This window comes from Heterodontus francisci, chromosome 4 (genome assembly GCF_036365525.1).
Source record: "Heterodontus francisci isolate sHetFra1 chromosome 4, sHetFra1.hap1, whole genome shotgun sequence".
Taxonomy (NCBI): Eukaryota; Metazoa; Chordata; class Chondrichthyes; order Heterodontiformes; family Heterodontidae; genus Heterodontus; species Heterodontus francisci.
Genome location: NC_090374.1, coordinates 158,145,501 through 158,158,710, shown reverse-complemented (window position 1 = coordinate 158,158,710; position 13,210 = coordinate 158,145,501). Strand labels below are relative to the sequence as shown.

The 13,210-nt window shown below is 40.8% G+C and overlaps 1 protein-coding gene and 1 long non-coding RNA gene across 2 annotated transcripts in view; one reads left to right on the top strand and one right to left on the bottom strand.

The window, feature by feature from the left end:
- Positions 1-4,500: 4,500 nt before the first annotated feature.
- LOC137369361 (uncharacterized) lies at positions 4,501-5,086 on the bottom strand. Its single transcript, XR_010974937.1, has 2 exons — positions 4,959-5,086; positions 4,501-4,852 (listed from the first exon to the last, which is right to left on the bottom strand). It is a non-coding gene; the product is annotated as an uncharacterized lncRNA (long non-coding RNA).
- Positions 5,087-9,435: 4,349 nt separating this feature from the next.
- The window catches only part of ugt2a5 (UDP glucuronosyltransferase 2 family, polypeptide A5), a 131,999-nt gene continuing 128,224 nt past the window's right edge, over positions 9,436-13,210 (top strand). The window contains exon 1 of the mRNA XM_068030455.1: positions 9,436-11,526. The gene's annotated coding sequence lies outside the window, so the exon portion shown is untranslated. The remainder of the gene's footprint in view (positions 11,527-13,210) is intronic.

The following is a 13,210-nucleotide window of genomic DNA, read 5'->3' as shown; positions in this document are numbered from 1 at the left end:
CTCCCAGAAGGAAGTGAAGTCTGATCTGGATGAAACACCAACCCGTGAAGAGATTAAAATCACACAAATCCCTCAGAATAGTTGAGATTCCAGCTGAGATCTTTAAACAGGGAGGAGATGTGATTCTTGATTGGCTTACAGATCGGTTTACAGCATGCTGGGAGAAAGGTACACTGCCTCAGGACTTTCGAGACGCAGTGGTTGTCTCCCTGTACAAAAACAAGGGAGATCAGAGGCCCGATTATTAGAAATCTGCACTGACAAGCCCATATTCACAGCAAATTCCAGGCCATTGTTGTTAAAAGTTAGAAGGATGTGAAATGGACCCTGTTTGTTTAATAATCTTGGTTGTACTGAAATATGATAGCTCCTAGCAAACCCTTTCGCCTTATGATTGTGGTTAGAAAAAATGACTGAGATTGTCAATATAATTTTGGACACCTCTGTAATAATTCTGAATGGTTTAACAACAATCGGTGTTTAATCTGAAAAAAGCTATCTTGACAAGAATATGTATAAAACTAATCCAGAATTTAATTGTATTAGGATCTTTGAACACGTTTTAATGGCACAAAAACCTTTTAGAAAAAGTAAAATGGAGTATAGACTCCTCATTTGACAAAGTTTTTTGAAAAACAAGTTTTCTGAAGTGATGCAAGTGCATGAGTTTGATAATATCTCACTCTGTCTTCTCATAAACAAGCAGAGAAGTTAACCATTTCTGTTGACAGCTGCTTTTAATTCACCAAGCAGCAACTTCTGCTTTGCTGAACATAAATATTTCCTCATGGTAGCAGAAGAAAATGGAGAACTGAAAAATGAATTCATTGCATTCTTAAGCAGAGCCACAATGGATTCTCAGAGTTATGAAGTAACTTTTGCTGGAAAAATGTTGATGCAGGCAGAGGGGAATTTAAGTTCGTATCAGCAGGCATCAAATGTCACAGCATAGTGATGTTTTGCATTAAAAGTTTGTCTCTCAAAGACTCGGCTTTAAACCACCTCAAGACAGAGGGCTTGGGGGTGGGGAGGGCTGCAGGGGAGATGTGGGAGTTATCCCCAAAAGTAATTGCGAACAATTGTATCTCTAATGTCGCACCACTAAATCTGGGCATCATTTATTCCCGATATGAATTGCTGCTCAAGCACTGAAAAACTGAAGTTTGCTTGAAGTTTAACAACAACTTATATTTATATAGTGCCTTTAATGTAATAAAATGTCCCACGGTGCTTCACGGAATTTGGCAGGCAGTGAATAGTGGAGTGCTGCAAGCATCAGTGCTGGGTCCTCAGTTATTTACAATCTATATCAATGACTTAGATGAAGAGACAGCGTGTAATGTATTTATGTTTACTGATGTTACAAAGCTAGGTGGAAAGGTAAGCTGTGGGGAGGACACAGAGAGACTGTAAAGAGATATAAACAGGTTAAGTGAGTGGGCAACACGATGGCAGATGGAGTATAATGTAGGGAAGTGTGAAGTTATTCACTTCGGTTGTAGAAAAGGAGAATATATTTTAAAATGTGTGAAACTTGTAAGTGTTGCTGTTCAAAGAGACTCAGGTATGCTCGTACAAGGAATGCAGAAAGTTAACACGCAGGTACAGCAAGAAATTAGGAAGGCAAATGGCATGTTTGCCTTTATTGCAAGGGGATTGGAGTACAGGAATAAAGAATTCTTGCTACACTTGTACAGGGTTTTGGGGAGACCACATCTGGAGTACTGTGTGCAGTTTTAGTCTCCACATTTAAGAAAGGATATACTTGCATTGGAGGCAGTACAGCGAAGGTTCACTAAATTGGTGCTGAGGCGGTTGTCCTATGATGAGAGGCTGGGCAAATTGGGCTTATATTCTCTGGAGTTTAGAAAAATGAGTGGTGATCTCATTGAAACATACAAGGTTCTGAAGGGGTTGGTTAGGGTAGACACTGAGAGATTGTTTCCACTGGTCAGGGAATCTAAAACACGGGGGCACAGCCTCAGGATAAGGGGCTGATCATTTAGACCCAGAAAAATGTGAAAAGTTAGACCCCACGTCCTCCTCTGTGAATGCAGACTCTAGAAGCACCCCACCAGAGTTGCAAACAGCATTTACAGGAACCTGCAGAGACAAAGAGAGACCTCTCGGGGGCAAAGAAATCATGAGGGTGTGCCTCACCGAGTCGAAGTATCACAGGAGAATGCTGTTAATTTTCCCCAATACCTGCAGGTAGGAGTGTCCCAGAGAACAAAGGAGAGAGTAATAAAGACTCCTCCCTCACAGTCAAAGGAAAAGGGAATCTCCTATCCCCTGAAACCAAAAGTCTTTGCATGAATCAGGGAGTTCAGGATAGTCCCGCCCGCCACCCCCACCCACTAACTCTCCTGAGGGAAAAAAAGGGGGAAGTTAATGCAGTCCTGGCGCCCAGAACAGACCATTTTTAATGAGCTTTAAGATTGGTGAATGAGTGGAAATGAATGAGAGAAATGCATGGTTTTCTTTCTGTATCTTATATTTCTCTCAAACTCTGTTATGAAATTTGCCGTTTTCTTCAAATCACATTTCATTCTCCTGGGTGTGGAGGTGTCAGGCAAACCCCCGACCTGCCAAGACTGAGACACACATTATTTCACCACATGAACAAAAACTTAAAATTGCAAGCCCTGACTGAAAGAACATTTATATAGTACCAGACAATGTTGAAATGATGGGGACCCAGCAGTTGCTTCTCCAATACACAGAAGTGGTCAGGCCAGTTTTAGTCACATGACTTTGACTGTTGCAGAGAATTTGAACTTCCAACAAAGTAGATTGAAGAGACTGTTCCATATAAGAAGCTAGTCACAGGACTAGCCTGCTGGGCAACCTGGTAGTTTTTTTTGAATTTGAACTCCCAACAAAAGGATTTGAACAGAGAACGCCGTGTGCTCATAGACTGAGAACACCTCCTCTCCTGTCTGCCTGCCTCCATCTCTTTCCCACGGAACTGAATCTTGTGAAGATACGTAAACTCAAAGAGGAAACAGTCTCCTATGTGAACAAGGTTTAAGACGAATACTGGTCCCCAACGAAAAGCAAGACTACTTCCAAAAGGATTACATTGAGCTCGAAGCACCATAACTAGATCGTGCCTCAAACAGTTCCACCTTTTCTTTTCTTCTCTTTTTTGTCTCTATTTGCATGTGTGTATCACATGTGCATGCTCGGGTGGGCATGTCGTATATCCGTAGGCGTGAACTGTATTAAAGTTCAAGTTTAAATAAAATTTCAGCTTTCTTCTTTGAACCTAAGAAAGCCTGTGTGAATTGGTTTCTTTGTCTTATAATTGGAAAACTGTGAACAAGGAGTCACAAAAAGGGGAGCTCAAAACACTGTGTGTTTAAAATTAAAATTAAACCCTGTTACAATAAGACTGCAAGGTGAAGACAGCAAAAGACCCCTAGATACATTGCCCACCTGGCTGTAACAATTGATTCTGGTATCACCGGGATTGCCAAGACCACACCTATCAATAGGCTGTTATTGACAATACATTTCTCAACAGTTTTATACACATGTGTTAAACCTCTGAACTGGCAATGGTTCTGGTTCTGGTGATGGGACAAGTTAGATTTGTGGGTATTTAATATCCACAGGAGAACTTCACCCTCATGTAGCTGTCTCAAGCTCGCCCGAGTCTGCTCAAGCATCCAAGATCCATAAGTGCTGCAGACATCGTTCCTAACCGCATCCTCTGAGATGTTACGCTAAAGGCCTGCTACCCAACCCGAACCCGACTGGACCCAATAACGTGTTGGGTTTGGGTCGGGCCCCTCTTCCAGGTCCGGGTTTCAGGCTCGGGTTGGGTCTGGCCGGACACACACGGTAAGTACTCTGCCGGTAAGTAGTAAAAATAAAAAACTTATCTGAGCTGGGAGTCCGGGACGAAACTGAGTCTGCGCAGTGAGCAGGTGACGTCCATCATGCATGCGCTTTGTGAAGCTTCCCAGTCGGAAGGTATGTAAAGGGATGGTCGAGTCGGGGTCGGGCTCAGGTTGGGTCGGGCGCGGGGCGAAATTGGAGGGACTCGGGCTGGGTCGGGCTCGAGTCCGCTGTGGATCAGTTGGGTTCGGGTCAGGTTCTTTCTCCCGACCTGAGCAGGCCTTTATGTTACGCCCCTCGCCAATTAATTCATTAATGGTCCATGCGTGACTCTCAAGCACTATCACCAAATCTTGAACTGTCCATGTCAGGGTTTGACCCGCACCGAGCTGTCTGCTCTGGATCTTTTGTCTCTGTCTGAGGATTACTTTAAGTTGGATGCTTAGCGTCTGGACCTTTTGATCCACTGAAGCCAAGTCAATCAAATTTATGACTGAAGTTTCAGTATTAAATAATGTGGCAGCATCATTCAGTAGACTACGGTTTCATCGGTACCTCCCCTGAGTGACGGAGCTCCCCTTGGTCGCGCCCCCCCAGCATTGACCCAAGATGCCTGCATTATTACTTGTTTTACCAAAGCCTCATACAATGTCCAGGTTTCCACCAGGCACCACTGAGGTAATTTAATGTCAGAAATGTTTAGGACAGTGAGTACCAGCTCATGGTGTACATTATCATACTAAGTCTTACTAGTTTTTGTCAATACTAGCCCGTTCTCTGGCCCAGGGTTTAGTGTTGGGCAAGGAGGGGTCCGTTAATTGTGTTCTTAGCGTCGGTGTTCTGTTCGTTGATCCCTATGATCTTGAGGTCTGTTGAGCTATTGTGATATGATCTGTTTGTCGCTTGACAGGTTGAACCTTTGCCGATTCTCAGTCCCGGGAGCATCAATATTGTGAATAGCATTCTGTAAGATATAATGAGCCTTCCACTGGTCAGTTTTGATTAAATTCTGCAAAACAAAATCAGTCAGTTACATGTTTCAGTTGCGTCCAGTGTTTCCAGTGTCCCTTCCCTCTAATGTCCATACAGGCACAGGTGTCGCTTGTCGTTATTACCTTGTAGTGTCCTATCCACCTAGGCACGAATCCAGGTTTCTCAGGCATTACCTTTACCATTACTTTTTCTCCTACACTAGGCACCTTCGCCTGTTCCTCCTTCATGTCTGTTTCTATATCCTGTATTATCTGCTGATCTCTGACCTCCTGTTTTAGCTCATGCAATTGTTTGCACAGCTCTTTTACCAATCTTTTAACCCTTTCTCTCGCGGGTCCTATTTCCTCACTACCTGCTACAACAAACCTTGACAGTCTCATCACCCTTCCTGTCATTAGTTCAGTGATTCTACATGTAACAAATCACATCTGCATACTTACACCGGTATTACAATATCATGCCACACATTCTCAACTCTCAGGTGACCTTATCAAAAGATCAAATGTCAGGGGCGGGGTGGAGGGGGAGGGTGTGGAGTGGTGTGGGGGGGAGCTGGTGATGTCTGTCTGAGATCTTTGTTTACCTCCCCCCTGCAGGGTCCAGATGTCTCGGATCATGGCCTGACTTTCAAATGTAGCTCTCTTTAAAAAAAACTCATAGGCAAGGATACCAATATCTCCAAGAGAAAACTATCAAAGTACCAGTCTCATCTACACTTTCTTGACTTTCACTAGAAAGGTCTAGGCTTCTTGGAAATTCTACACTATATTAATTAGATAGTTTGAATTCTGATTAGCTCCTGCATCAGTCAGATCTAATTGCCAATTCCCATTAATTATAATTCTATTTCATTCATGAGTCCTGGAGAAAAAGTACAGTCATAATTCTTTAAAACAGAAATCAAACATTCCCATTTGATTCCAGACATTACCATATTTTGTTTATTTTTTTTCCCTCTATCTTAGATGACATTTTAATTTCTGAAAAGTAACAGGCTAAATTACACTGGATTTTCGACATCTCAAATTATTCCAAATTTAAATAACAGTGTTGCTGGAGTGACAGGTTTTATTAATGTTCCATTTAATATCTCCCCAAAAGAAACTTTCATTTTGATACTTAGGAACCACCTGGACTGTTTTTTCGGTTTTCTAAACTTTGATTATCCTATTAAATGTCAGATAAATTTCCCTTTGAGTACTTTAAATAACCACTCATATCAATTTAATTTTATTTATCGATTCCAATTTCTTATGCCCGGACTTGGTGGTGTTGCATTTTTTTTACATTAACGACAGAAGTGCTTGCAACTATCTCTCCTTCTCAAGCACTTTGTCTCATAGATAACAGATGCTGTGACATTTGTTGTCTGCAGTTATGTTCTTAAATTCTTAAAGCTGCTGGATCTCTTGCTGTGGCCTCAGTTCTCATGTGGCCTTGGAGCCTACCGTCACCTTCTTAAGAAACACAAAGAATATATTGTGACTCTGTCCGGAGACTCAATGGGTTAATTTGTCCAATTATATGTCAGTTTAGAAATTTAAAATGTAATAATGTCCAAGCTGCAGCGGGGATAATTTCTTTGCTTGTCTCGAAGGAGTGGAGCCAAACATTCTCAGATGCATCACTTTACCTAACTTTTAGAACAAACTTTCTTGATTGAAAAAGAACAAAACTCCATGTTAAACTGTTTTTTTTCTTTTGGTATCCTGAGGGTTTAAAACAACAAAATCTTTAGTAACATTATCAACTTCAAAGGAAAGCATTCTCCATTAGAGAAGACAGCATTTTAGATTAAACTCCAATTGTTTCCAAACTTTTAGCATCTTTTGTAATTAAAGACTCCCTCGACTTGACAAAATAAACTTAAAAGTTAATTGTGGCCACCACAACTTAACAGGTTAGTTAACCTTAATAGTATAAACTTAATTCAGACTTATTAACTTATAATACTTACTAACTACATACAGAATATCACATGGTTTTTTTTAAGAAAAGGTACATTACGACATTTTTTTTCTTCAGGCATCTTTTCAAATGACTGTAATAAAGCCCAAAAACTAAAGAAAAAGTTATTTAGCATTCTTTAAACATTCCAATCTTTCCTATATCTCCTTTGTTTGTCCTTCTCTCCCTTAAAACAATATCCAATTCCTGACATTTACTACTTAAAAACAGTCAATAAGACATGTCCTAAATTTAAACTGCAAAAAACAAGAACGGATTTTGAACTTTGGTTCAATTAAAGCAGTGTTTTAAACTTCAAATTGGATTCCTGCCAGACATCCTCAGGCCTTCAAGGCTGAAGCTTATCTCTTAGCAAATTGTTCATTGCCTTTTCACAGTTGCAAAACCAACCTTTAAAATAAAAATAAAACTTTAACTTAAAATATAATTCAATTTTGTATCCCATTCCTGGGTGCACAATCTTAAATTGAAATGAACACACTCATTTTCACACTATTCAATTCCAAACTTAGAAAATTGATTCCTGTAATGGGTTATGAATTCAAAGTACCAAAATCTGTGTCAAATTCCCCGTCCTGATTGAAATGAACACACACTAGGTTCAACTAGTTCACACCCAAAACATGACTCAAGGTTCCCACAAAATATATGTATAAAAATAGAACCACAGACTCATGCTTTCAACATTAAAGCCGGGTAACAAAGAGTTAACAACTCAACTCCACAGTACACATTCGTGTAGTCCTGAACAAAGACACGGCGACTTGTTTTTACTCACTTAAAATTTCACTAAAAACATAGTCTTTTTATGCTGCTCTGCCATAAACCTCGTCATGCGGACCCCAGTTGGAAAACATTTTGTTACTCAACTTCTTATCTGACATGTTAGCTTCCTGAGGTCACCCAGCGTGGTCCCCTTTCCCCCTTTGTCTCTCCCGACAAGCGCGGCTTCATGTTTCGTACACCTTACGGTAAATGGTTCTGACCTCTGCATGGTGTCGGACTTACTGTCCCACCTTCTGCCTCCTTACCCAGTGCGTCTCCTGTCCTGAGTCCTCCTTCAGATTCTTTGAATACTCGACCGGACCTTCACTTGGACCTTTACTACGCTAACTATAGGTGGTAAATAAATATATTCACCCGTTTGCAGTGCTGCTCCGATGGTCCGATGCAAGTATCCTGCCAACTACGCCAAACTGTTGTGGGACAATTCAACCACCACACGAGGAGACTCAGGTACAAGTTCAATTGATTTATTCAAGCGTACGCAGGGAGAGACACCACCTCGGGTATTCCAAGGTAATACTCTAACTTTACATTCAGGAGCACAAATTTATATACCATTCTTATCATACAATGTGTTCAAAATGAACACACATCCTCAGCCTTATCAATACTCATACCAGATGGTTCCATGCCGAGCTTATTACCTCTTTGTTTCCCATTACACCAACCTTCCACGGAAACAGTGGCCTCGAGGTCTCGGCTCCAACATTTGTACCCTAATCTTGTCCTTTACCCTAGCAGCATGTTTCTTTCTTTTCTCAGCCTGACTGTTCAATTCTCCTGAGATGCTTTTCTAAAACTCAACTTGTTTCTACTTAACCCCTTCAATCTTATATTATGAGGTCATAGTACAGGAACTGCTGGCTATTGTGGGGTGTATGGGAGTGGTTCGGAGGCTGCTTGGACTAGGGAAATGTTGAAATCTATTGACCTACAGGAACAAAAGCAGGCTCAAGTTCCCATATTGGAATGAGTGATTTAATGTATTTAAGGAAGATGTAAAGCCTAGAATATGCTTGGAGTGAGACTGGACACAGTCATGTGTTACCACATGGCTATTTGAAAACTGATCACCAAACCTTGTAGACGCTGACAGGTTGTATTTTTCTTATTTTACTATACTATAAATCTAACCTTTGTATTTAACTCCTTATTTCTTGTATTGTAGCTTATTTTATGATTGGAATGAAACATATATGCTTGTACAAGGCCCCCTCTAGTCTTTGAGTACCAATTTACCCACATCATGACAGTGCTCAATAAAGTCAAGAAAATGGACTAACGGGATTAAGGTTAAGGTTGAGGTTGGGGTTGGGGGGCACCTGATTTCCTGTGCCCTGCACACCTGAATCGAGCTAATGGGGTTGATCAATGCCCTTGTGGGTAAATTCTGTTTGCCGTCAACTTGTCCCATTCGAATTCTTAGCTTTGAATTTTGTTGCATAGCTTCCACTTCCGTACGAATGAGAAACAATACTCCCCAGAAGTTTCTGAACAGTAAAGGTTATCTTGCCAACATATCGGGTAGGATTAAATCTGATCAATGGCTATCACTTGAATTGGTAACCGAGAACCACTCTCACTCCCTCCTTTCATTCCGAATTTAATAGATATGAATGCAAAGGAAATCCTACCAATCATTCACATAGTGTTCAACTCACAACCACTTGCAAACACTTCAGGCAGCATGTTATAACAGAGGAAATGTGCAACCATTGTAAGAATAAAAAATACTGAAATGTTGTATCTACAGCTTGTGGAAAATTACCAAGAAGTCATTTCTACACAACATAATGAAATCACTGAACAAGGGAACTGATAAGGGGATGTGAGTAAAGAACTTGAGACAGTACGGCAGTTAAAAATTGTGCTTATGCAGAGAAAAGAAAAACAGCAAGAGTTAGAACAAAGGATGTAGTGAATGAGTAACTGACAGCTGCAAGTTAACACACACACAGGAGGCTTGCAAAAGAATGGAGAGCCAAATAAGGTAAAACAAAAACAAGAGTCAGGGGTTAGAAAGTTAGAGTAGGGAGAGAAGTAAACAGAGGAGGAGACTGTAGCAACCATAGGATAGGTTAGTGTCATAATACGTTATAACCAATAATGTAAAATAAAGGCGTGGACAAATGGATTTGTATTGTATGTTGATCGGTGTGCCTGCTTGTAGGACACCCGATCTTGCAAGAACGTTAAATAAACTTACTTCTTCAGAGTTTGACTTGGTGTAAATTATTATCAAGTGGGCTATGTTTCTCACACCATTAACACGAAAAGGCTAAAAAAACTGGATACCGCGACAACAAAATAACAAAGTGCCGTGTGTCCTGCATAAAGTTCATTAATCCGGATTTATTTTGAAGTACGTTCAATGACTGTGCTCTGCATCAAGTGTTCAGCTTTGTTTTTTTACTGGCAGGCTTCGCATTTGGTATTCAGACACGCCCTGTGGTTACCGAATTGCTAAATTACAAGTGAGACCGAGAGAACAATTCAGACTTTTTCAGCACAGCAATGACAACATCGGCGGGCATGTATCAAAGCTTCTTGTTCCTTCTGATGACTTGGACTGGGTCCTCTCTTTGCGGCAGCGTGCTTGTCTGGCCGATGGAAACCAGCCACTGGCTGAATGCAAAACATATCATTGAGGAACTGATTAAACAGGGTCGTAATGTGACAGCTCTGCTGTCTAGAGCTTCTGTCTTCAGGCTACGCGATCAGCCAGAAAGCATGAAGACTGAAATCGTGCAGGTTCCATTTGGACAAAACAAAGTAGAGGAAATGATTGATGACTTGCTAAAGTTATGGATGTATGATAAGCCTGTTGTAGGGTATTCCCAAGTGCAGAGGCATCTGCAGTAAATATCATACAGTTTAAATGTTATTTGAGTAAGTAGATTCATATAATCCTAGTGAATATATATATATATATATATATATATATACAAGTTGAAAGTATAGCCACATATTGTTACAAAATGGAGTACTCATCCAAGGCATTGTGGGAACAAGATTGGCTAAGTCATATCCCTGGGAATGGTACCGTGAGACCCAGACAGTTAGGCTGACCAAGGAGGCCCCTCATATCAGTGTATAAGACAGTTGCTTTGTGTAACTGCAGACTGCACGAAGCAATCAGGAATGCAAGTTTGATAAAGGTAGAAGGATTCATTGTGAAGACTCAAGGATAGTTGATAAGGGGGTCTGGGAAACATCACAAGATGATCAGGGGGCTTGCATGAGCTGATCACGTAGCCACATGATGCCTAATGAGCAATCTAATTGGTAATATGTATAATGTATGTAATCAATAACCGTTATGATTGGATCATGTCCAGCCAGGATGGGTTGAGTAACTGTTTGAAAAATGTATAAGTATGGATGATTTTCCTTTGTTCGGTGGAGAGGCATCTGGACAGACCAGTGACCTGCTCCCCGCTGGCGTAACTAAATAAACTGTTTGACATTGGAGCAGACCTGAGTGTCGAGTGATTCTTCTAGATTCATTCCCGCTAACAAGCCCTACCTGTCTTCATGGAAGTTCTATGAAAGAATTAAAGTCATTATGGCCGACATCATCATGACTAACAGGCAATTCTGCAGTGCTGTGTTGAGGAATGAAGAGTTAATGGAAAAATTGAGACAATCGCAGTACGATGTTATCCTTGCTGATCCAGTAGTTGTTGAAGCGGAACTGCTGGTTTTACAGCTTAAGATTCCTTTTGTTTATACTCTAAGATTCTCCCCAGCTTTTACACTGGAGAGACACTGTGGGCAATTGCCAACCCCTCCTTCATATGTACCCGCTACCTTGTCAGAGCTCAACAGCTCAATGACCTTCACACAACGAATAGAAAATATGCTCTCTTACATCATTCAGGATTATCTCCTCCACATTTTGGGGGGAATGGGATTCATACTACAGTGAGATTTTAGGTAAGATTTTCAACCTTTTAATTGTGTATCACTGTGTTATGAGTGTGTAATTAGAATTTTAATTGACAATATAAAGTATACAAGAGAGATAAAAAAAAGGTGGTGTGGTAAGCTGATATTATTTGACTTAATGTCTGTATTAAATAGCAAACCTTTTTTTTATTCTTTCATGGGATGTGCGCAACACTGGCAAGGCCAGCATTTGTTGCCCCTCCCTAATTGCCCTTGGCAACTGAGTAGCTTGCTAGACCATTTCAGAGGGCAGTTAAAAACCAACCACATTGCTGTGGGTCTGGAGTCACATGTTGGCCAGATCAGGTAAGGACAGCAGTGAACCAGGGATAGTTTCATGGCACCATTACTGAGACTGGCGTTCAATTCCAGATGTTTTTAATTAACTAATTGAATTTAAATTTCACCAGCTACAATGGTGGGATTTAAACCTATGTCGCAAGGATATTAGCCTAGGCCTCTGGATTACGAGTTCAGTGTCATTGTCACTATGCCACTATCTCCCCCTATGCAGGAAGATGGCTTTTGGTAAATGTCCTTTGAAATGTATGCACTTAGTTTGTTGCAATATCTGAGACCAATGTAAACCATCTTCAAGATATTGTGGTGTAGTTTTTTTTCTCTCAATTGGTTTTAATGCTAAAATAGAACCAGGAATGCACTTCGTAGTGACCCAGTGTGACCCTGACTGATTTTCCCAATTTTAACCCATAACATGATCTTGGGTAGGCTCCAGGTGCTATTTTCACCCTCTGTTGAGAGCATTTAAGTGGCTACATCAGAGGAAGTGCCAGGATATCCATTTTGAATGCTTCAAAAGTTAAAGAAGTCACAAGCTTGATCCTTGGCACATAGAGCTCCCAAGTTTACAGATTTAGCTCTAAATCCAATCTTTCTGAATTTAGCACAGAGATTACACCAAAAAATGGGGTTAAAATAGCAAGACAATTTAGTTCTGTTTAACGAAATGTTTCTCCCCTCCACTCCTCTGCTGTCTCAGTTACTTGATGAAAAGGTCTAAGTTTTAGTTAGATCTTGAAAATCCAAGCTGCGTGACAAAGGCCTAGAGAACAAGATTTAGAAAAGTACAACAGATGATACTATTGGAAGTCTGGGTTTTAAAGGTTAATTTTGACTTAATTTAGCTAGTAGCTAAAGTAAATGTTGGTCCTTTAGAGGATGAGAAGGGGAATTTAGTTATGGGATATGATGAAATGGCCGAGGCATTGAAGAGGTATTTTGTATCGGTCTTCACAGTGGAGGACATTAATAACATGCCAGTAATTGACAAAGAGACGAACGTAGGTGAGGACCTGGAAACAATCATTATTACGGAAGAGGTAGTGTTCGGCAAGCTAATGGAGCTAAGGATTGATAACTCTCCTGGCCCTGATGGAATGCATCCCAGGGTACTAAAAGAGATGGCGGGAGAAATAGCAGGTGCACTGGCGGTAATTTTCCAAAATTCGCTGGACTCTGGGGTAGTCCCAGCAGATTGGAAAACAGCAGATGTGACGCCACTGTTTAAAAAGGGAGGTAGACAAAAGATGGGGAATTATAGACCGGTTAGCTTAACCTCTGTAGTGGGGAAGATGCTTGAGTCTATTATCAAGGAAGAAATAGCAGGGCATCTCGATAGAAATTGTCCCGTTGGGCAGACGCAGCATGGGTT